The following is a 23,906-nucleotide window of genomic DNA, read 5'->3' as shown; positions in this document are numbered from 1 at the left end:
TACTTAAGAGCAGTGGGAGGCACTGAAGTGTGCTAAGCAGGAGACTGGCATATTTGTGTGTGCTTTCTGAAAAGATAGGTTTGGTATAACACTGGGTCCAGAGGTAGAACATAGGGATAGGTAGCAATTGTAGTGGCAGAGATAAAAACTGCTGCTTCCAGGGCAGGGGCAGTAGGAACTAAAAAGAAAGGTACATTTGAAAAGCATTGTGGAGGTCCCAGCGGTGTGGCTCAGTGGTTGAGCATCAACATATGAACCAGGAAATCATGGTTCGATTCCTTGTCTGGGCACATGCCCAGGTTATGGGCTTGATCCCCAAAAGGGGGTATGCAAGAAGCAGCCAATCAATAATTCTCTCTCACCGAAACCGGTTTGGCTCAGTGGATAGAGCGTCAGCCTGCGGACTGAAAGGTCCCAGGTTCGATTCCGGTCAAGGGCATGTACCTTGGTTGCGGGCACATCCCCAGTAGGAGGTGTGCAGGAGGCAGCTGATCGATGTTTCTCTCTCATCGATGTTTCTAATTCTCTATCCCTCTCCCTTCCTCTCTGTAAAATATCAATAAAATATATTTTTAAAAAAAGAAAAAAAATAATTCTCTCTCATCATTGTTTCTATCTCTCTCCCTCTCCCTTCCTCTCTGAAATCAATAAAATATATTTTGAAAGAAAAAGAAAAAAAAAAGTATTGCAGAGGTAGACTCAAAGCTCTTAGAATGAGGTGTATGGGGAAGGTAGAGAGTGAAAAAGACCTCTAAGATTCTTGCTTTGCTGAAAAGACTTTAAAACTGCTGTTAAGGAGCTGTGAGGGACTGATAAACTCAGAAATGTTACCAAGGAAGTAACATTTAAGCTGAGTACTTAAAATTTGAGTAGGATGAGTAGGGTTTCACCAAAAGAGAAGTAAAAAAAAAAAGCATTTCTAGGCAGGGAGAACAGCATATGCAAAGACAGAGCTAATTACATTTGAGCAATGGCATACAGTTTTGGGAGGGTGTCACAGATGATGGGGATAAGTAGTACTAAATTCTGAGGGGCTTACGTCATGCTAAGGAATTCAGATTTATACTGTAGGTGATGGGAAACAAGGTTTCTAAAGGGAGGGAGCAAAGGGGAGTAACATAGATCAGATCTATGTTCCAGTCTTCATGAAATTCAGGCTGGAATGGCAAGAAACAAGAGGAGTGCTAATAAAGAGCCAATATGCAAATGGTCGTCATGCCCTCACGCCTAACGGCTCAGACACTCAACACCGGGGAGAGAGGAATGGGGACCAACCAGTCACAAATGAGCTTGTGAGAGAGGAATGGGAACCAGCCATGCTGCAGCCCGGAAGAGGGACAAGCTGCCTGCCCCGCGGTCCCGGGCACCAGAGGCTGCGCCTGCGGCCCAGGAGAGGGACAAGCTGCCCGCCTCGCAGTCCCAGGTGCCAGCAGCTGCAGCCTGGGCAAAGCTGCCCACCCATGGTCCCCTGTGGCTGCGGCTGCGGCTGGCCTGGGCAAAGCTGGCCCGGGTCCTGGGTGCCTGCGGTTGGCCAGAGGGAGGGAAGCCCGGGTCCCGGGTGCCTGCGACCAACCGGAGGAGGGAATCCTGGGTCCCAGGTGTGGGGCAAGGCAGAGGCGGTTAGGGGCGATCAGGCAGGCAGGCAAGCGGTTAGGAGCCAGCGGTCCCGGATTGCGAGAGGCAGTCGGACATCCCCCAAGGGGTCCCGATTTGGAGAGGTTGCAGGCCGGACTGAGGGACCCCCCCCTTGCATGAATTTTCGTGCACCGGGCCTCTAGTCTAACTATATAAAAGGCTAATATGCTAAGTGTCCGACCTCGGGGTAATGACCTCCAGTAGCAACACCTGGCTTCCTCTCCCTAATGAGGACTAGCCTCAGGTGGAAACACTTTACACTGTAACCAAATGTCTGTGAAACATTTTCCCATGCCTCATCTCATTTGATTCTCACAGACGTCCTGGAGTAGGTAGATAGGAGACTCCATGGAATCCTATTTTCTTTTCATAAGCTGAAAAACAGAGATTTAGAAAGCTCAGAAACTTGACCTGACTGAAAAGAAGTAAGAAATGGTGGACCTTGAAAATGACTTCAGGTTTTCTCACCACACAGAATATAGTCAAACACTACTGCAGTTAAATATTTTACCCTTTGTTCTCTCTGCGTGATCTACAATAATAATCTGCTTTGTGTTGATATTTACTGCTGTGTTGCTGACAATTACCTGAAAGAGAAGTTGGGGTGCTTCACAGGGCTGGAAAAAGTTTAGCTGCATCAGAAAGCAGGTCTAATTAAGCAAGTTTGTTCTATATCTATAAAAGGCTAAGTTGACTCGCGCATGTGCGATACATATAAAGCTCTCACTGGTGCCAATCGCACGCTGTGTTTCGATGTCATTGCTGTGAATTTGGTTGTTTTTGTTGACATTCTGAATCTGAAAGAAAGCTGCGGCGGCGGCAGCAGCACATGGAAGTAACAATGGCGATTAAATATGATCGTAATAGTGATCCAGGTAGATATAATTATTCCCATGTAACCGAAGTTGCCGTCATATTCAGAAACAAAGATGGAGGACCTCATTTTGAAAGGGACTTGCTCATTAATTGTAAACCAGATCCCAATAATCCGAATGCCACTAAAATGAAACAAATCTGTATCCTGTTTCCTACATTAGATGCAATGATGTATCCTATTCTTTTCCCACATGGTGAAAAAGGCTGGGGAACAGATATTGCATTAAGACTCAGAGACGAAAGTGTAATCAACAATAATACTAGATTCAATGGATGATGACGAAAAGGAAAATTTTCCCCTCGAATTTTTTTAAAATATATTTTATTGATTTTTTTACAGAGAGGAAGGGAGAGGGATAGAGAGTTAAAAACATCAATGAGAGAGAAACATCGATCAGCTGCCTCCTGCACACCTCTCACTGGGGATGTGCCCGCAACCAAGGTACATGCCCTTGACCGGAATCGAACCTGGGACCCTTCAGTCCACAGGTCAACGCTCTATCCACTGAGCCAAACCGGTTAGGGCCCCTTCGAATTTCTTAAAAGTATTACTCCTTCGGGAATGCTGTGTCATAAATAAGAATTGAAAGTAGGTGCGATTATCATGCTACTGAGAAATCTTAATAGTAAATGGGGTCTTTGTAATGATACTAGACTTATTATCAAAAGACTAGAGGCCCGATGCACGAAAATTCATGCAAGAATTGGGCCTTCCTTCCCCTGGCTGCCGGCACCACCTTCGCTCCAGCAGGAGCTGCCTTTTCGCTCTGGCCTGGAGCCACCTTTATGCCTTCCCACACTGCCCAGAGGCCTGGAGTGGCTGGGGCTGTGCAGAACGCCTGAGTCCCGCCCCTGGCCGCTAGGTGCCTGCATATGCAAATTAACCCACCATCTTTGTTTGGTTAATTTGCATACTCACTCCTGATTGGCTGGTGGGCATCGTGAAGGTATGGTCAATTTGCATCATACTCTTTTATTCATGTAGATTGCGACCTAACATAATTAAAGCCAAAGTATTAACAGCATCTGCGGAGGAGAGGTTTTTCTGATTCCAAGAACTGATTTGTTCCCGTCTGACACTGGCCTCAGTGTTACAATAAGTTTAATCAATTTATCAGTCATTGTTTTTATCAATATTGTTTTTATATCATGTTTTTGTTCTTTTTATATCATGTCTTTGTTGTTGTTACATCATGTTGGTATTGCTTATTTATTAATAAATTTATATGTTGTTTTCATATACATTTTACTAATTTTCTTTCATCTCTGGCACTTCTATTATAGAGAAAGGGCGAATAGAGATATTAAAATATTTCTTCTAATTAATTGCCTTTCAATGTGCACGAATTCGTGCACTGGGCCACTAGTATAGCATAATGGCTAAGAAGATGGGATCTGGAAACTACCTAATTAAAATCCTGGCTCTACAGCTTACTAGCTGTGTAACCTTAGGCAAGTTATTTAACTTGTGTTCCCAGTTTCCCCATCTGTAAAATGGGAATAATAATAGTACTTTCTCAGAAGGATCGTTATAAGTAATTAACAAGATGGTATGAATAAAGTATATGCACAATACCTGGTACAGAGATAAATGCTAGCTATTAGAGGTTGAAAGTTCATAAGCAAAAGTTACAACCACATATGGTCTAGTATGGTCCATGCTCTTCCTTTTACCAGAAGCTTTCTTTTGTTCTACCTCTTCACTTAGTTAATTCTAATTTATCATCTCTCAACTCAAATGTTATCTCCTCATGATAACTCCCATCACCTAGATTAGGTCAAGTTCCTACTATGCATAGCACCATACTCCTTTCCTTCATAACACTCAGTTTCTAATTACATGTTTCTGTATTTCATTAATTTCTTTTTCCTACTACCATATGTTCCATGAAATCATAGACTGTGTGCACACCACTAAATTATTAGAACTTCGAACAATGCTTGGCACATAGAAGGTACTTGATAAATATTTTTTTAATAAGTGAAAGGCTCCACATTATATTTTAAAAGAGAACCCTCTTCAGATATAATCTTTACATAGAACCCAGGATACAGATAAAAGTAGATGGTTTGAAGTAAAGGATGTTTGGAACCCTGTCCTCTCTGCTTCCACTTGGTCTCATCTACAAAGTATGTCACACGATGCTCACAACAGCTCTGCAAGGTAGACATTGTTTTCATTTTATCAAAGAGGAATGAAGTTCTGAAAAGTACCTTACCTAAGGTCACACAACTGAAAAGCAACAGGAACCAATGCAACTCTGATCTCCTGGCTTCAAAGCTGGAGCTCTTTCCAGCAGACTCACCCAAGATAACCATGAGCCATCCCACTTATGAACCAACAGAGTCACAATTTAAAAAGCAAACAGCAAGGGGATAATGACTGGAAAGGACCTATTGGGATTCTGTTCCTTAATGTAGTACTACTAGCTACACAGGTGTGTTTACTTTGTGAAAAGTCATGAGCTATACTATATCAATTTATGCACTTTTCTATATGTATGTTATACTTTAATTGAAAAGCAAACATCAGGCCCTAGCCGGTTTGGATCAGTGGATAGAGTGTCGGCCTGCATACTGAAGGGTCCTGGGTTCAATTCCAGTCAAGGGCACATACCTTGGTTGCAGGCTCCTGGCCCTGTTCAGGGGCATGTGGGAGGCAACCAACCGATGCGTCTCTCTCACATTGGTGTTTCTCTCTGTCTCTCCCTCTCCCTTCCACTCTCTCTAAAAATCAATGGAAAAAATATCCTCAGGTGAGGATTAAAAAATAATAATAATAAACAAAAAGCAAACACCAGACCACTGTTGGAGCATTGTACTATGCACCAAAAAGGTTGTGGGTTCCATCCTCAGTGGGGATATTTTCAGGAGCAACCCATCGATGTTTCTCTCTCTAATAAATATATCCTCGGGTGAGAATTTAAAAAAAAAAAAAAAGAACAAAAACACCAGGCAAAATCAAGATAGAGACTAATCAAAATTCAGGAGCACTTAAATTAGATGCATCAAGATCACATCTTTATTTATCTGACTTCTCAAGCAGCAGTTTCATATAAGACACCTACCAGTTAAGTAAGGATTCCCAACTGTTTCCCAAACTCCATACTGTTTTCCATAATAATATCAAATAATATCTCCACTCACTTTTGCTATCCAGAATGTCTAGGTGATGTGAGTCAGATGGATTTAGGAGAAAGGGAAGCCCAGGAAGGAGCCAAGATAACTGTTAATGAAAAGGAAAAGAAAAACAAGAAGAAAGGGCCCTGCATTGAAAAGTGGAACTATTCTATGTCATCAATAAGATATCTAAATTTTGGAGATAATAAAAATGTGAGAAAAATGGCCAATGACAATTAAAAGATGCCACTGATTATAAAATGCATCCTAACTTTAGAGTGTTAAAAAGTAAAAAAAAAAAAAAAAGTATTTGAAAATAAATGAAATACAATGTTCTAATCTCAAGAGATAGTTCAATTGTGAATCATAGACTCATGGGGTGTTAGGGCTAAAAAGGACCTTAGAGATCAGTGTCTCCTGGTAAAGGTCTTCATTTCAGAGATGAGGAAACTGAGGCCCTTGTTTAACAGTCAGTAAATGATCTTAATTTATTAAATTAAAGCTCACACATCAGAAAGCTGAGAACTACAAAGTTGGTTCTCCTGGTTCTCTTTCCACTAACCCGATTCCTCTCCTAAACTCAAGGGAAAATGTACATGTTAACACTATTTTGAATTTTATAATTTCTTACCTCATTAACTCACTGAAAAAAATTAAAAGCAGCTTTTAAAAATCAATTAAGATAAAAATATGTTTAGGAAACTACATTTCTTGCTCATACAAGTTATTTTCCTTGTTCTCTTAAAACCAATGAAGCAATACAATGGTTAGATATTAAACAAAATTAGTAATCTCTAGGCACTCCTCCATCCCCCTCCAAGTTCTTCCACAAGATAAGAAATAGTAACAGATTTTCCTATGTCCCAAAAACATAAGCACAAATTTTTTTTATATATTTAGAGGGTCTTTATTGTCTTCTATATTTAAAATACTAAGTTTATACTAACATTGCTCTGCAGCTTGTTTTTCTCACTTAATAATTTATCATGAACATCTCTCCAAGTTTCAATAATTAAAATTCCAACTCATACTTTTATTTTTTTAATCTTTATTGTTGAAAGCATTAAATAGGTCCTCCTTTTTCCAGCCTGCTCCGGTCCCCCCTCTGCAACCCCAGCCCTCACCTCCCCATTGTCTGTGTCCCCGGGTTTTGCATATATGCATACAAGTTCACTGGTTGATTTCTTCCCACCCACCTTCCCCTGCCTTCCCTCTGTGGTTCAACAGTCTAGTCTTGTTTCTATGTCTCTAGGTCTATTTTTGTTCATCATTTTATTTGGTTCATTGGATTCCACATGTGAGTGAGATCATGTGATGCTTATCTTTCTGAATGGTTTACTTCACTTAGCATAATACTCTCCAGGTCCACCCATGCTGTTGCAAATGATAAGAGTTCTTTCTTCTTTATTGCCACTTAGTATTCCATTGTGTAAATGTACCACAGTTATTTTATTCACTCATCTGCTGATGGGCACTTAGGCTGTTTCCAAGCCTTAGCTATTGTAAATTGCGCTGCTATGAACATAGGGGTGCATATATTCTTTCTGATGAGTGTTTCAGGTTTCCTAGAATATATTCCTAGAAGTGAGATCACTGAGTCAAATGGAAGTTCCATTTTTAATTTTTTGAGAAAACTCCATACTGTTTTCCATAATGGCTGTACCAGTCTGCCTTTCCACAAGCAGTATACAAGAGTTCCCTTTTCTCCACAACCTCACCAATGCTTGTGGTTGTTGATAGCCATTCTGACATGTGTGATGTGATATCTCATTGTTGGTTTTGATTTATATCTCTTGGATGATTAATTACATTGAGCATTTTTTCTTATGTCTCTGGCTGTATGCCTACTTTGGAGAAGTGTCTATTTAGGTCCTTTGCCCATTTTTTAATTGGATTGTTTGTCTTCCTTTTGTTAAAGTTGTGTGAGTTCCCTATATATTTTGGAAATTAACCCCTTATCGAATGTATAATTGGCAAATATGTTCTCCCATGTAGTGGGCTCTCTTGCTATTCCAATTCATACTTTTAAAAAGCTGCATAATACATGAACTGTGTTTGAAATTTCAACTGTAGTTGCTACCAGATACAATTATGTCCAGAAAAGCTGTTGCCAGCTAAATCTTAACATACTGATCCTTACTATATTCTAATGAATTTTACTTTGCTTCTTAAATAAAATAGTCAATTTAGCCAATTAACAAATGCTTAAAAATAAGACAATATTTTATAAAACAGGGTAGGATTTACAGCAACAAATTACTTATTTGAAACAACCATTCAAATTATCACAGACCCACAAGATTCACTGAAATTAGACCTGTCCAAGAGAAATCAGGATGGACTAAAAAATATTAACAAACACAAAAACAAACAAAAATCATATTACTAAAGTAATCATGTAATCCTATATAATAAAATAGTAATATGCAAATCAGCCATCACTCTGCTACACCCACAAGCCATGCCCACAAGCCACGCCCACCAGCCAATCAGGAGCGAATATGCAAATAAACCCAACCAAGATGGCTACGGCCACAGAGAGCAGGAGGGAGGCTTGGGTTTCCCCAGCAATAGAGGAAGCCAAGCTTTCTGCCTGCCCTTGCCGGCCTAAGCCTCCACTCAAGGCTACAAAGTTTCAATGATAGAAGATACATAAATCCAAGCAGAAATGGCGGCAGCCACAGAGCTGGAAAGAGCAGGAGGCTAGGGTTGCCCCGGTGATGGAGGAAGCCAAGCTTTCTGCACACCCTGGCAGGCCCAGGTCTCTGCTTAAGGCTACAAAGTTTCAATTATAGAAGATAAATAAATCCCAACAAAAATGGCTGCCGCCACAGAGCAAGCAGGAAGCTTGGCTCCACTCCAGGCTACAAAGTTTCAATTGTAGAAGATAAATAAATCCCAGATCCCAGGACCTCTGCTTGGGTCGCCGGAGGGCATGGCCGGCCTGCAAACCACCACAGGCCCCTCGCCCAGGGCTCCCCACACCCCAAGGGAACCCCCACCCTGATCCGGGACACCCTTCAGGGCAAACCAGCTGGCCCCCACCCGTGCACCAGGCCTCTATCCTATCTAATAAAAGAGTAATATGCAGATTGACCATCACTCCAACACACAAGATGGCTGCCCCCATGTGGTCAAAGATCCTGCCCCCATGTGGACATAAGATGGCCGCCACAAGATGGCCAGCAGGGGAGGGCAGTTGGGGGGTACCAGGCCTGCAGGGGAGGGCAGCTAGGGGTGACCAGACCTGCAGGGGAGGGCAGTTGGGGGGGGACCCAGGCCTGCAGGGTAGAGCAGTTGGGGGGGGACCAGGCCTGCAGGGGAGGGCAGCTAGGGGTGACCAGACCTGCAGGGGAGGGCATTGGGGGGGACCCAGGCCTGCAGGGTAGAGCTGTTTGGGGGGGGGGACCAGGCCTGCAGGGGAGGGCAGTTAGGGGTGACCAGGCTGGCAGGGGAGCAGTTAGGCATCAATCAGGCTGGCAGGGGAGTGGCTAGGGGGTGATCAGGCTGGCAGGCAGAAGCGGTTAGGGGCAATCAGGAAGGCAGGCAGGCGAGCAGTTGGGAGCCAGCTGTCCTGGATTATGAGAGGGATGTTCGACATCCCTCGAGGGGTCCCAGATTGGAGAGGGTGCAGGCTGGGCTGAGGGACACCCCCCTCCCCCGTGCACGAAATTCTAGTTTATTATACAAACTGGAATACTTGTGAGAATGAATGAGTCAAAATCCAGATGAAATCCTGAGTGAACTGACAGAAGTCATGATGGTCACAAGCACACTGGGATGTACAGTCACCTTTCCTACTGTTTTAATGTTATTATTATTAGCCACTCTGTTGGCCATCAATAATTTTATTTCATGACAAATTGTCTTATAGACATTATCAATGGTGGTCTGAAGGAGTAGTAATGGAAACATGAGGATTAGAGATTTTCTGATTTACTGATATAATACTATATGCCTGTAGTGCTTTATAGATAAAATTTAAAGTAAACTTCCCATGAATTCTTTACATATGAAAAAATAAAATAAAAAGCTGTATAAGTATAACCTATGGACACAGACAGTAGGGGGTGAGGGCATGTGCTGGGGGGTGGGAACGGCTGGGGAGAGGTCAATGGGGGAAAAAGGAAATATATGTAATACTTTAAACAATGAAGAATTTAAAAACAAAACAAAACTGTATAAGAATAGTCCATATAAAGAATATGCACCCCTAGCTGGTTTTTCTCAGTGCTTAGAGTATCGGCCCTCAGACTGAAGGGTTACAGGCTCAGTTCCGTACCTTGGTTGCAGGCTCCTCGATACCAGGCCCCGGTCGGGGCACAACCAATCAATGTGTCTCTCTCACATCGATTTTCTTTTCTCTGTCTTTCCCCATCCCTTCCACTAGCTTTAAAAATCAAAGGGAAAAAGAAGAAAAAATCAAAGGAAAAAGCATTCTTGGGTAAGGATTAACAAAAAAACAAACAAACAAACAAAAAAAGAATATACCATAATGTGTTCACATATTTTCCTATTGATGGACATAATTATTTTCAATGCTACCATTTCAAACAATGCTGTAATGAATATCTTTGTACATGTTTATTTTTAAATAAAAGGGGGAAAAACTGTTTCTACACACATATTTTCTTTGTTGTCCCATGTCTTGATTGCTTCTTTTCCTATTATCATCCCTGCCTCACTTGCTCACAGAATTCTCAGGACCAAGTGTGATAATGAAGAGCAAAGCAATTTGGAGAATGTTAAGACATGACATGTGATAGCTACTGTTGGCAAATTAGAGTTGGCCTGTCTTGGCTGTCTCTCCCAGCCATCTGCACACATTGCCGGCCCACCCACTCCCATACACGTTGTGCTCCTTGTTCTGGTCTCAGCAGCTGCTCCAACTCAACTGATGTGGGCAAAGCTGGCTTACGGAATTAATCCTACTTTGTCACACTCCTGACCCTGACAAGTGCAGATAGGCCCACCAGATACCCAAACAGGTAGGAAGGAGAAAGAATACATTATTGCTATGAAATAATACAATACAGAAGTATATAGAATAAAATGCAAAACTTATTCACCAAACCTTAACCAACATTCCCCAATGGCACCCCCTCCTCAGAGGTAACCACTGTTATAAATTTGTTGTGTAACTTTTTAGACTTTTCCTAATCATGTATACACACATATATATGCACATGTGTATATAATTAGACAAAAGAATGCATGTGTGTTTAGTTTACATATCTGCAATTACTGTATAATTTGTTCTGCAACTTGCCTTTTTCACTTAAAAATTTCTTTGACATGTTTCATATCCTATATAATAAAAGGCTAATATGCAAATCAACCAAATGGCAGAAAGACCAGTCACTATGATGTGCACTGACCACCAGGGGGAAGACGCTCAAAGCAGGAGCTGCCCCCTGGTGGTCAGTGAACTCCCACAGGGGGAGCGCTGCTCAGCCAGAAGCCTGGCTCATGGCTGGCAAGCACAGTGGTGGTGGCAGGAGCCTCTCCCACCTCCGTGACAGTGCTAAGGATGTCTGACTGCCCGCGCGGGGAGCGGGCCTAAGCCATTAGTCGGACATCCCCCGAGGGCTCCCAGACTGAGAGAGGGTGCAGGCCAGGCTGAGGGACCCTCCCCCCACCCCGAATGCACAAATTTCATGCACCGGGCCTCTAGTTAGTATATAATGGACTCTTCATATTTGTAAAAGCTCAAGAAAAAATGCCATAGTAAGACTATGCCAAAAACCTTATTTTCCCATTTTGCTATGTCTGAACATTTAGGTTGTTCATAGTGTTTTGTCATGACAAAGAATGTTGTATCAGTAATACTGGTACAGCCCTAGCTGGTCTGGCTCAGTAGTTAGAGCGTCAGCCCATGGACTAAAGGATCCTGGGTTGAATTCTGGTCAAGAGCATGTATTTTCAGTTGCAGGCTTGATCCCCAGCTCCAGTTGGGTGTATGCAAGAGGCAACCAATCAATGTGTCTCTCTCACATCGATGTTTCTCTCTGTCTCCATCCCTTCCACTCCCTCTAAAAAAAAAATCAATGGAGAGAATATCCTCAAGTGAGGATTATCAAAAAACAAAACAAAAACAAACAAAAAATAATACTGGTACACACCTTCTTTTACATACAAACTAATTTCTCTAGGATATGTACCAATAATTGGAATTGATGAAGTCCATACATGTTAAATGTCGATAGGTACTCCCAAATTACCAAAGGTGTACCAATTTTAGTCCCACCAACAGAGTATAAAAATTACTGTTTTTACACCCTTCCAACAACAGATGTTATTTTTGTTTGTTTTTTTTTTTTAAATATATTTTATTGATATTTCACAGAGAGGAAGGGAGAGGGACAGAGAGCCAGAAACATCGATGAGAGAGAAACATCGATCAGCTGCCTCCTGCACACGCCCCACTGAGGATGTGCCCGCAACCAAGGTACATGCCCTTGACCGGAATCGAACCCGGGACCCTTCAGTCCGCAGGCCGACGCTCTATCCACTGAGCCAAACCGGTTTCGGCCAGATGTTATTTTTATTTTATCAATATAAAGTGTAGAAAATAATAAATTAGTTTTAATTTGCATTTTCCTGATTTCCAGAAAAGTTAAATATCTATTCATATGTTTTAATTGGTCATTCTTATTTTTTATGAGAAGTATTGCCAGTTTGATTTTAAACATGAGGACTCAGAGATGCAAAGGTGACAGCTTGTAAGCAGCATAAATCAAAGCTAAGTTTAATCACTTCCCACGAAAGCTAGGCCTTCTGACCAGCCAATGTATTGCCCACTACCCAGGGATCAACAACTATGGCCTATGGGCCAGCTTCCCCCTATTTTGTGAATGAACTCTTATTGGAACACAGCCGCACACATTCATTTACATATTGTCTATAGCTACTTTTGTTCACCAATGGCAGAGGTGAGTAGTTGTGACTATATCGCCTGCAAAGCCTAAAATATTTACTTAGTCTAAATAAAACACTAACTCAAATTTAACACCTAAAGAAAAGTTTAGAGATTAATTGTTGTCCAATTGACTAGAGTGTGGCTATGTCAAACAGTATGGTTGATTTTTAAATAAATTTATATGCAGTATAGGTCTGATACGTAATATTGAAGAAAAAAAGCCCAAAACTCTCAAATAAAATCAAAAGACAACCCCATAATTCTGGGTTGGGACACAACACTAGAGACTTTCCTATGAGTTATTTATCTTCCTTGTGTCTTTAATTTCAACCAATGAGAAACTAAGTGTCCTAATGTCCTTCAGTAACTTTGAGGAGCAATATAGTTCCCACTTACATACTACAATGATAGTATGAAATTAAAGCAAGCCCCACTATGCCTGTTGCTAAACACCCATCTCCACATATACACACAACACAGGTGTCTCTCCTTCCTTTTTTTTTTTTAATATATTTTTAATTTCAGAGAGGAGGGAGAGGAAGACAGAGATAGAAACATCAATAATGAGAGAAAATCATTAATCGGCTGCATCTTGCATGTCCCACACTGGGGATCCAGCCCACAACCTGGGCATATGCCCTGACTGGAAATCAAACTGTAACCTCCTGGTTCATAGGTCAATGCTCAACCACTAAGCCACGCCTGCTGGGTTCTCCTTCCCTTTTGCTTGTAGAGAGAAGTTTCACTAGGAAGTAGCTGAACATTTCCAGCATATCTAGCCAACTGTTAAGAGCTAAGGCACTGACATTTGTGGGAAAGGAAAGCCAATTCTCCCCTCTAGATTCTACCTTTCTGAAGATCCTGGCCACAAAAAATAAGTAATTTCTAATGAGAATTTTAGGGCCATTAGGTTAGTGTAGGGCAGAGGGGGAAGTTGCCATCATTCCCATTTTATAAATGGGGAATTGAGAGTAACATCTCCATTCCCTTTCATTTCCAAAGGTAATTTTAGTAAATAGGGCTTCATACCAGTACTCACACACCACCACTTTCTCCTTCCGTACTCCCCCAACTTTTGATAGTATGTAATAATGCCAAAGAAGCTATCATACTCTCCAGGAAAGTTAACTTAGTCTAGTATTCTGAATGATAAATAACCAAAGAAAAAAGTGCATTTTCTCATGCAAGTAAACAGACATTCTTTAAGTGGTGCTCTGAAAAGAAATTTGGCAATACATACCAAGAATCTAAAAAAAAAAAGTTCATATTCAAACACTCTAAGTGAAATAAGCCAGACACGAAAGGACAAAAATTGTATGATTTCACTTGTGAGGTACCTAGAATGGGCAAATCCATAGAGACAGAAAGTAGAATAGAGGATACCAGAAACTGAGGGGATGGAGAAATGGGAATTATTGTTTATCGGATACAAAGTTTTTGTTTGGGGTGATGAAAATGTCCTGGAAATATATAGTGGTGATAATTGCATGACATTGTGAATATACTTAATGCCACTGAATTGTACACTTAATTATAAATTTAAGTTAAATTGTGAATCCAACACCTAACAATGCTTAAGATGGCAAATTTTGTTATGTAAATTCTGCCAAAAATTTTACAAGTGGGAACCAGGAGGTTGATTCCTGGTCAGGGCACATGCCTGGGTTACAGGCTGGTCCCCACTGCAAGTGTGTAGGAGGCAGCCAATCAATGATTCTCTCTCATCATTGATGTTTCTCTCTCTCTCTCTCCATCTCCCTTTCTCTATGAAATCAATAAAAATATATTTAAATAATTTTAATAACATGGGGAAATACTCAAGAAATGAATTCAAAAAGCGGGATATAAAGCTTTAGTATGGTATGAACCCAATTTATTTTTTAAAGTACATATACCAATGTGTGTATAATAAATACACCTGCATACTTGTGAGTGTGTATGTAGTTGTAAGGAAATATCCTATATAATGAAGATGTAATATGCAAATGGTCGTTATGCCTTGATGCGTAACGACCGACCGCGTAACAACCGGATCACAGATCAGCAGGAGGGTGGGGCAGTGAGCTACAAGCAGGCGGCAGAGAGCTACAGGAGGGGGGCAGGGCAGCAAGCTTTAAGTGGGGGTCAGGAGGGAGCTACAGGAAGGCGGGCCAGTGGGCAGAGAGCTACTGGAGGGCGGCAGCGAGCTACTGGCGCACATATTTGTGCACAGGGCTACTAGTACCAAATAATGTTTATTTCTGAGTTGTGGAATTATGGGGCATTTTTATTTTCTCCCTTAAAACCTTGTTTTCTAAACTATACCATGATATACAATCAGGGAAAACATTAATTCACATTATGTGACCCAGTAATCCACTTGCAGACTTATATAATAACAAAAATACTGACAAAAAATGTATGCATAATGTTCATGCACATTTATGCATAATAATTAATAATTTACTTAAAACTATTAATAAGTAATGGTTACCTCTGGAGTAGGGTTAGGATAAATGGTGAATTTACAGGGGACTTGTTATATATAATTTATATAAAAGTATTACTGTTTAAAATGAAAAACTGAAAGCACTATAAAAATCCAATATGATAGACTATTCGTACACAGGGGTGTGTGTCTCTCAGCCCAGCCTGCACCCTCTCCAATCTGGGATCCCTCGAGGGATGTCCGACTGCCCTCTCACAATCCAGGACTGCTGGCTCCCAACTGCTCGCCTGCCTGCCTTCCTGATTGCCCCTAACCGCTTCTGCCTGCCAGCCTGATCACCCCCTAACCACTCCCCTGCCAGCCTGTTTGCCCCTAACTTCCCTCCCCTGCAGGCCTGGTCACCCCTAACTGCCCTCCCATGCAGGCCTGGTCACCCCCAGCTGCCCTCCCCTGCAGACCTGGTCCCCCCCAAATGCTCTCCCCTGCAGGCCTAGATCCCCCCCAACTGCCCTTCCCTGCAGTCCCGGTCACCTCCAACTTCCCTCCTCTGCCGGCCTGGTCACCCCCAACTGCCCTCCCTTACAGGCCTGGACCCTCCCAACTGCCCTCCCCTGCTGGCCATCTTGTGGTGGCCATCTTGTGTCCACATGGGGGCAGTAATCTTTGACCACATGGGGGCAGCCATCTTGTGTGTTGGAGTGATGGTCAATTTGCATATTACTCTTTTATTAGATAGGATAGAGGCCTGGTGCATGGGTGGGGGCCGGCTGGTTTGCCCTGAAGGGTGTCCCGGATCAGGCTGGGGGTTCCCTTGGGGCGTGGGGTGCCCTGGGTGAGGGGCCTGTAGTGGTTTGCAGGCCGGCCACGCCCTCCGGCGACCCAAGCGTAGGCCCTGGGATCTGGGATTTATTTATCTTCTATAATTGAAACTTTGTAGCCTTGAGCGGAGCCAAGCCTCCTGCTCGTTCTGTGGCCGCAGCCATTTTTGTTGGGATTTATTTATCTTCTATAATTGAAACTTTGTAGCCTTGAGTGGAGGCCTGGGCCCGCCAGGGCAGGCGGAAAGCTTGGCTTCCTCCACTGCCGGGGGCAACCCAAGCCTCCCGCTCGCTCCATCTTGGTTGGGTTAATTTGCATACTCGCTCCTGATTGGCTGGTGGGCGTGGCTTGTGCGTGTAGCAGATGTATGGTCAATTTGCATATTACTCTTTTATTGTATAGTATTAGAAATATTTATAAAGAGTTTCAGCAACATTATTAATATATGTAAATTTATATAATGAAAACAATGGTAACTGAAAAAAAGCAGAATACAAATTTGTAGTTAATGTATGATCTGCATTATGCAAAACAGAAATATTAATAGGTACACAAAATATTAAAAGGAAATACTAAAATGGGAATAAGTGATTTTCTCCAAATGGTAGGGTTATGAATGATTTTTGTTTCCTTCTTTATATTTTTCTGTATTTCGCCTATTTCCTACAATGAATATTTACTATTTTTTGATCAGGTTCAAAATGTTGTTTGGGCCTGGCTGGCATGGCTCAGTGGTTGAGCGTTGACCTATGAACCAGGAGGTCACTGTTTGATTCCCGGTCAGGGCACATGCCCAGGTTATGGGCTCCACCCTGGGAGGGGTCATGCAGGAGGCAGCCGATCCATGATTATCTCTCATCATTGATGTTTCTATCTCTCACCCTCTCCCTTCCTCTCTGAAAGCAATCCTATATAAAAATCGACCGAACTGTGGCATGACCGGCAGAACAACTGGTCGCTATGACGTGCACTGACCACCAGGGGGCAGATGCTTAATGCAGGAGCACCCCCCGAGAGGGAGGCAACCGGCGGTGGCGATCGGGGCGGGGGGGGGGGGGGGGGCTGGCCAGTGGGCGCCCCAATCCCCCCACTCACTGGTTGCCCCAGAGATGGCCCTGATCACCAGCCAGGCCTAGCGACCCTACCCTATATATTGGGAACAGTCCCTTAGATTTAAAAATTAAAACCTGGCAAGGTTACTCTAACACTGAAAAAACAGGATGATGCAGCAATGACATGCATAGACTCTGGCTTGCACATTTTGTGGTCAGCCCTGATTCTGACACTTATAACTAGGTGACAAAGCCAATTACTTCTCTCTGCTTCAGTTTTTCCACCCATAAGATGGGGAAAATGGTACTACTGCCTCAGAAGGATCATGTTATGTACTATTTTTTATAATCAGGGCAAAAAAATGTAGCTGCCCATACAACAGCAAGATGCCTTTCACCTGTATGAAAAGTATGGTCACTGGTGCATGCAGCGTCCCAGATTACGAGAGGGATGTTCAACTGCCGGTTTAGGCCCGACATCCCGAGGGGTCCCGGATTGTGAGAGGACGCAGGTCGGGCTGAGGGACACACCTCCACCCACCCCGCGTGCATGAATTTCGTGCACCAGGCCTCTAGTAAAAACGTATTTTTTAAAAAATGTTGTTTGGTTTCCACTGTATACTCAGAAGCCCACCCATTATGAATTTTATCCTTAAAAAATTCACAGTAGCAAGCAACCCACTAGCAAGAAGTCTGTATGTAATGTATATGCTTAAGAAAACCTTCAACTTTGGGGGATGGGGAAACTTAGTTTAAAGGGACACTTCTGTAGTTGCTCTAGTAAATGTAACTGAGGAATCAAGTGCCCAAACATGAGATGTTTAACAAACTTTATACTCTAAGAACCAGGACCACCACCTTCTCCACCTTGAAATCTAAGACCTTACACTTAAAACAGACCAAGACCTAAGTAATGTGGATTGGGTCATGTTATTCTTTACATCAAAAACATTCAATAGCTAACTCCATGCAGAATAAATCCAAATCCCTTGGCATGACACTTAAGGTATCTTTTTTTTCCAGTGTCCAGAAATAAAGTTTTATTGGAATACCACCCCACTCATTCAAATGTATTGTCTACAGCAGTTTTTGCCCTACAGCAGCAGAGTAGAGTTGTTGAGACAGATCATATGGCCTGCAAAGCTTACTACCTGGCTTTTTATAGGGTAACTTTGCAGACCCCTGAGGCAGCTCATTCAGCTAAGAGACATGTTCCTGTACACCAGTCCCCTGCCTACCAGTCCAACAGTACTCAATCCAAACACATGTATAGCTTACCTCAAATTTCAGATTCTAGACATTTAGTTACTCATAAATAGTTGAAAAGTTTAATCTGTAAATGCTAAGGTAAACTTGCTTTATCAATAAAATGGAACATTACATAAAGTGATTTTTGAAGCGGCAAAGTGAATGCTTAAAATTTTCTATTTAGAAAGTGATAGAACTGAATCTATAAGATATTAAATGTTAACCCAGTTCCCGCCCAGCCCCAGGCCTTCATCACCCTATTGTCTGTGTCCATAGGTAATTCATATAAGATCTTTGGTTAATCTCTTCCTGTTTCCCCAACCCCCTTCCCTCTGAGATTTGTCTGTCTGTTCCATGTTTCCATGCCTCCAATTCTGTTTTATTCATTAGATTTCTTGTTCAGTTTATTTTGTTCATTAGCTTTCTTGTTCGTTTATTTTGATTTTAAGGTTTAATTGTTGATAGATTATGTATTTATGGCCATTTTATTGTTCATATTTTTATCTCTTCCCCTTCTTCTTAAAGAATACCCTTCAGCATTTCATGTAGTACTGGTTTGGTGGGATGAACTCCTTTAGCTTTTTCTTGTCTGTGAAGCTCTTTATCTGACCCTCAATTTTAAATGAGAGCTTTGCTGGGTAAAGAGTAATCTTGGTTGCAGGTACTTGCTATTCATCAGTTTGAATATTTCTTGCCATTCCCTTCAGGCCTACAGTTTCTGTGAGAAATCAGCTGACAGTCATATGGGTGCTCTGTTGTAGGTAACTAACTGCTTTTCTCTTGCTGCTTTTTAAGATTCTCTCTTTGTCTTTAACCCTTGGCATTTTAATTATGATGTGGGCCTCTTTGGGTTCCTCTTGTTTGAGACTCTTGAGCTTCCTGGACTTGTATGTTTACTTCTTTCATCAGGCAGGGGAAGTTTTCTGTCATTATTTCTTCAAATAGGTTTTCAATATCTTGCTCTCTCTCTCTCCTCCTTCTGGCACCCCCATAATGCGAATGTTGGTATGCTTGAAGTTGTCCCATAGGCTCCTTACACTATCCTCATATTTTTTAATTTTTTTTTGCTCTTCTGATTGGATATTTTTTGCTCCTTCATATTCCAAATAGTTGATTTGATTCTCAGAATCCTCTACTCTACTGTTGAATCCCTGTAAATTATTCTTTATTTCAGTTAGTGTATGCTTAATTTCTGACTGGTGTTTTTTTTATATATATATCTTTGACATTCTCACTAAGATCCTTGAAAGTCTCACTAAGTCCCTTGGAGGTCTCAAGAAGATTGAGTAACCTTATAACCATTGTTTTGAACTCTGGTATCCAGTAGCTTGCTTGCTTCCATTTCTTTTCATTTGTGACATGTTTCTTTGTCTCTGTTTTTTGGCTGCTTCCCTGTGTTTGTTTCCATGTATTAGGTAGAGCTGTTATGTCTACTGTAATTGGTAGAGTGGCTTTGTGTAATAGGTGTCCTATAGGGCCCAATGGCTCAGCCTCCCCAGTCACCTGAGCTGGGCACTCTAGGTGCGCCCCTGTGTGGACTGTATACACAGTCTTGCTGTAGTTGAGCCTTGATAGGCATCACTGGGAGGAATTGGCCTCCAGGCCAATTGGCTGTGAGGACCAGCTGCTACTACAATAGAAGATCTGCTATGCAGGAGATACCCCTATGGAGCAGGAATTGCTTCGGTGGGGCTTTGGTGCTGAGTCTGCCCCTTGAGTGTGTCACTTGTGGATGTGTAGAGTTGTAATCTGATATGGTCTGAAGCTGTCCACTGGGTCATTGTTCTGGGGCCTCCCAGGAGGTACAAAGTCACCACTGCCTAGGGCCACCCAGCAGGAGCTACAGAGAGATCTGCAGATGGCTGCTACTTGTATTGGGCTAGGAAGTGCTCAGATGAGGCCTAGCTGTGAAATAAGGCAGGCTGGTACTAATGCTGGGTCTTGAGCCTTTTATTGATAGGTGTGGGGCATGCTGATTCTAGCTGCTGTTTGTTTAAGAAATTTTGGCAAAGTCTGAAGCCTGAGCCAGGAAAGGTCGTTCATATGGAAAAGCAGCTGCAAACAGCTTGGGTGGGGCTGCAAATTGGATGGGGGGGGGGTCTCAGAATCACCAGGACTGAGTGAACAGTGTGGGCCACACTGATGGAAACATAGATATGGTTGCCCATCAGCTCAGCACAGGAACACTGACCCCTGCAAGCACCCCTGTCTGGGAGAAAGCCATCCCCGAGTTCCTGCCCTGATGCCAGACAGTCCAGTTCATCCCCGTATCCCCGTATGCCCCTGGATTCCCCCAAAGCCACTGCCTGGCACTAGAGCTCAAAGGAATTGGGACCGTGTAAGTTCGTGTGTGGGCCCTTTAAGAGGAACACCTGGGACACCAGCAGCCTCGGTGTCACTCAGCCACAGTCCCTACTGGTTTTTATAGCCTGAAGTTATGGGGACTTCTCTTCCCAGCTCTGGAACCCTGCGCTGGGGGTCTGGTGTGGGGCCGGGACCCCTGCTTCTCATGGGAGGCCTTGGAAAGATCCCTCCCAATTAAAGAAACACCACACATGGGTGTCAGACCAGCCCATTCCACGCCTCTGCCCCTCCTACCAGTCTCAGTGTGCCTTCTTCTTTACTAATCTAGTTGTAGGACTTCCGGTGGTTCTGAATGACGGTTGTTCTGTATTTTAGTTGTAATTTTGATGTGGTTGTAGGAGGTGGCAAGTACCAGCATTTACCTATGCCACCATCTTCAAGGTTCTTCTTTAAGATCCAACTGTCAGACTTATTTTCCAGCTTCATCTCCTGCTCATTCCTCTAAAATGTCTTCTATCTCAGGAATACTTTTTCCAAACATGCCAGGTATTTTCCAGGCTCTGTGCCTTTACCCATGCTGGGACCTCTTCCAAAATGCCCTTTCTTCTAAACCTACTGAACTCTTATTCACCTTTAGAATCTGGCTAAAAAAAAAAAGGGAATCTGACTCAACTGCATTCTCCCTTCAGAAGCATTCCTTATTCCCCCAAATTCAGAAACAGTTGTTTTTCTTCTGTACGCTCCCATATTACTTATTCCTCTACACACTCTATTTCATTCCCCTGTGGGTCGAAGCTAGCTGCATACATGTTTCACTTGACTAAGCTCCTGGAGAGAAGAAACCATCTTATTCACCTATCAGCTCCATTCCAGCACACTGCTTATACACAGTAGGCACTAAATAATCCTGAATGACTGAATGAGAGCTTCCATTCTCAACCTAATCTAGTGAGGCAGCTAGTAAAGCCAAACTGTCAAACAGAACAATCCCTCTAATTTAAAGTCACATACCTAACATGAGTCACCACCAGAAAATGTCATGGACCTGCCACTTTAAGGGGACTGGCAAGCTGACTGTGTTAACACAACCCTAATTAAGACTAAAGGGGACTAAGGCAAAGAAGAGAAATAGAGAGATTAAGAGGTGTGGATTCTACAGGCCACCTCCTCCTCTGCTTGGAGCTCAAATCTTCCAGCCTAGCAAGCTGTACAAGCAGCATATTCTCTCTTTGGGGTCACTATAGGATCTAAGAATTGTAAAGCAACTAATCAGGCCATTTTGTCTATCCAGCAACTGGCTCTGCTCTAGGGCATTTAACTTCTAATTGTGGTTACATGGTTTTTTTTCTCTAAATGAATCCCACTGCATCAATCATTAAGGGAATCCCTTTAAAGAAAGGTTTAAAATTAACAACAGCAGGGAACAAAGTCTCTAAATCTTCTAAATTACAATATCCACAGTCCATTTTGATGAAATTCAGCCCACCTTTTTCAAACAATAGGTCCTATCAGAGAATAACTTCTCAGGACCAGCATGCCCTGTGACTGTTTTTCAGGAGAAAGTTTCTAGTGCCTACTTCTCATTAAATAGCTAGTTCATGTTTGTTCACTCAGCTGTGACTACAAGTACACAGTAGTCACTATAATTCAGGTGCTAAGAAGGATTTCCACTCCTGCCCTAGTTTTTTGTTTGTTTGTTTTTTACTGATTTTTAGAGAGGGAGAAGGAGAAGGAGAGAAAGAGAGAGAGATGTATGAGAGAAACATCGATGGGTTACTTCTTGTACACACTCCCCTCCCCCTGTATGCGCCGCCACTGGGGAACAAACCTGCAACCTGGGCATGTGCCCTGACTGGGAATCAAACTGGCAACCTTTCAGTGCACAGGATGACGCTCCAACCAAAGGACCCACACCAACCAAGACTGCCCCTAGTTTAACAGACAAGCAGCATAGAACAATAGATACTTCCCCATCAAACCTCATGAGACCTACCTGTTTCAGACCTTGAACTCTTAGTATCTAACTTTTCAGTATAAAAACAAGGAAAACAAGCCCTTAGAGCAGGTGTGGGGAACCTTTTTTCTGCCAAAGGCCACTTGGATATTTATAACATCATTCCAGGATATTTATAACAAAATTATCAACTTAAAAATTAGCCTGCTATATTTGGTCAAACATTAATGTACTCACTCCTAATGCCTTGGCAGGGCCAGACCAAATGATTTCACGGGCCTTATACGGCCCTCAGGCCAGACATTCCCCACCTGTGCTATAGATGCTGAAAACTCTGATCCTCTTCCAAAGTTATTCCTGCTTTGGTAAAAACATGTGAACAGTCTGCTCTTGGATTTGCTTGGTCTTGATCCCATATATGATGGGATTCAGCATAGGTGGAACCAGAATGTAGACATTAGCAAGCAAAATGCAGATATGAGGAGGAATGTAGCGTCCAAACTGCTGAGTAAGAATAGTGAAGATAGCAAGCCCATAAAAGAGGATGATGATGCAGACATGGAAACCACATATTTTGAGAGCTTTCTGAGGAGCTTCTTAGGAAGACAGCATGGAGAAGCAGCACATGGGAAACAAAAATTAAAGGGCATCTAAAACCACTGTTTGCTATTATTACAAAAAGTCCATAACTGCCTTAGAGTAAGGAAGAGAATTATAAGTGATCAGAGTAACTTAGAAGAATCTGAGACCAGGCTGCCTAAAACCTTACTTTACCGACTAGCTATTAACGAGACCACCATTTCCAGTAACAGATTACAGGGCACTACAACCAGCCTAATTTAAATGCTTCCGAGCCCTTAGTTGGTTTGGCTCAGTGGATAGAGCATCAGCCTGCGGACTGAAGGGTACCAGATTGGATTCCGGTCAGGAGCACATGCCGGGGTTGCAGACTTGGTCCCCAGTGGGGAGTGTGCGGGAGGGAGCCAATCAATGATTCTCTCTTATCAATTATGTTTCTATCTCCCTCTCCCTTCCTCTCTGAAATCAATAAAAATATATATTTTTTAAAATAATAAAATAAATGGCCAAAACCAGTTTGGCTCAGTGGATAGAGCGTCAGTCTGCGGACTGAAAGGTCCCAGGTTCGATTCCGGTCAAGGGCATGTAACTTGGTTGCGGGCACATCCCCAGTGGGAAGTGTGCAAGAGGCAACTGATCGATGTTTCTCTCTCATTGATGTTTCTGACTATCTATCCCTCTTCCTTCCTCTCTGTAAAAAATCAATAAAAATATATTTAAAAAAAAATAATAATAATAAAAATAAAATAAATGCATTTGAGGTGCTTAGAAATGTTCAAGGTTACTTCTGAACCATAAATACATAATGTTTAAAGTGTACTTATAAAATAATTCATCTCTTGTATTTAGGAAACTATTTGTTATGTGCAAATTATTGTTAATGTTAACTCAGTAGAATTAAGCCAAAAGGCATGATTAGCAGTGGTCAAAATTTTTCAGTGTAATAAATAATACACACATTTTATTCCTTAA

At 42.3% G+C, this 23,906-nt stretch overlaps 1 protein-coding gene across 2 annotated transcripts in view; it reads right to left on the bottom strand.

Moving 5' to 3' along the window:
- The window catches only part of NUMA1 (nuclear mitotic apparatus protein 1), a 98,816-nt gene that overhangs the window by 55,409 nt on the left and 19,501 nt on the right, over nucleotides 1–23,906 (bottom strand). The gene's annotated exons all lie outside the window — the stretch shown is intronic.

This window comes from Plecotus auritus (genome assembly GCF_963455305.1).
Source record: "Plecotus auritus genome assembly, chromosome: 9".
Taxonomy (NCBI): Eukaryota; Metazoa; Chordata; class Mammalia; order Chiroptera; family Vespertilionidae; genus Plecotus; species Plecotus auritus.
The sequence above is the reverse complement of the archived record's forward strand: the minus strand, read 5'-3'. Positions and strand labels throughout refer to the sequence as shown.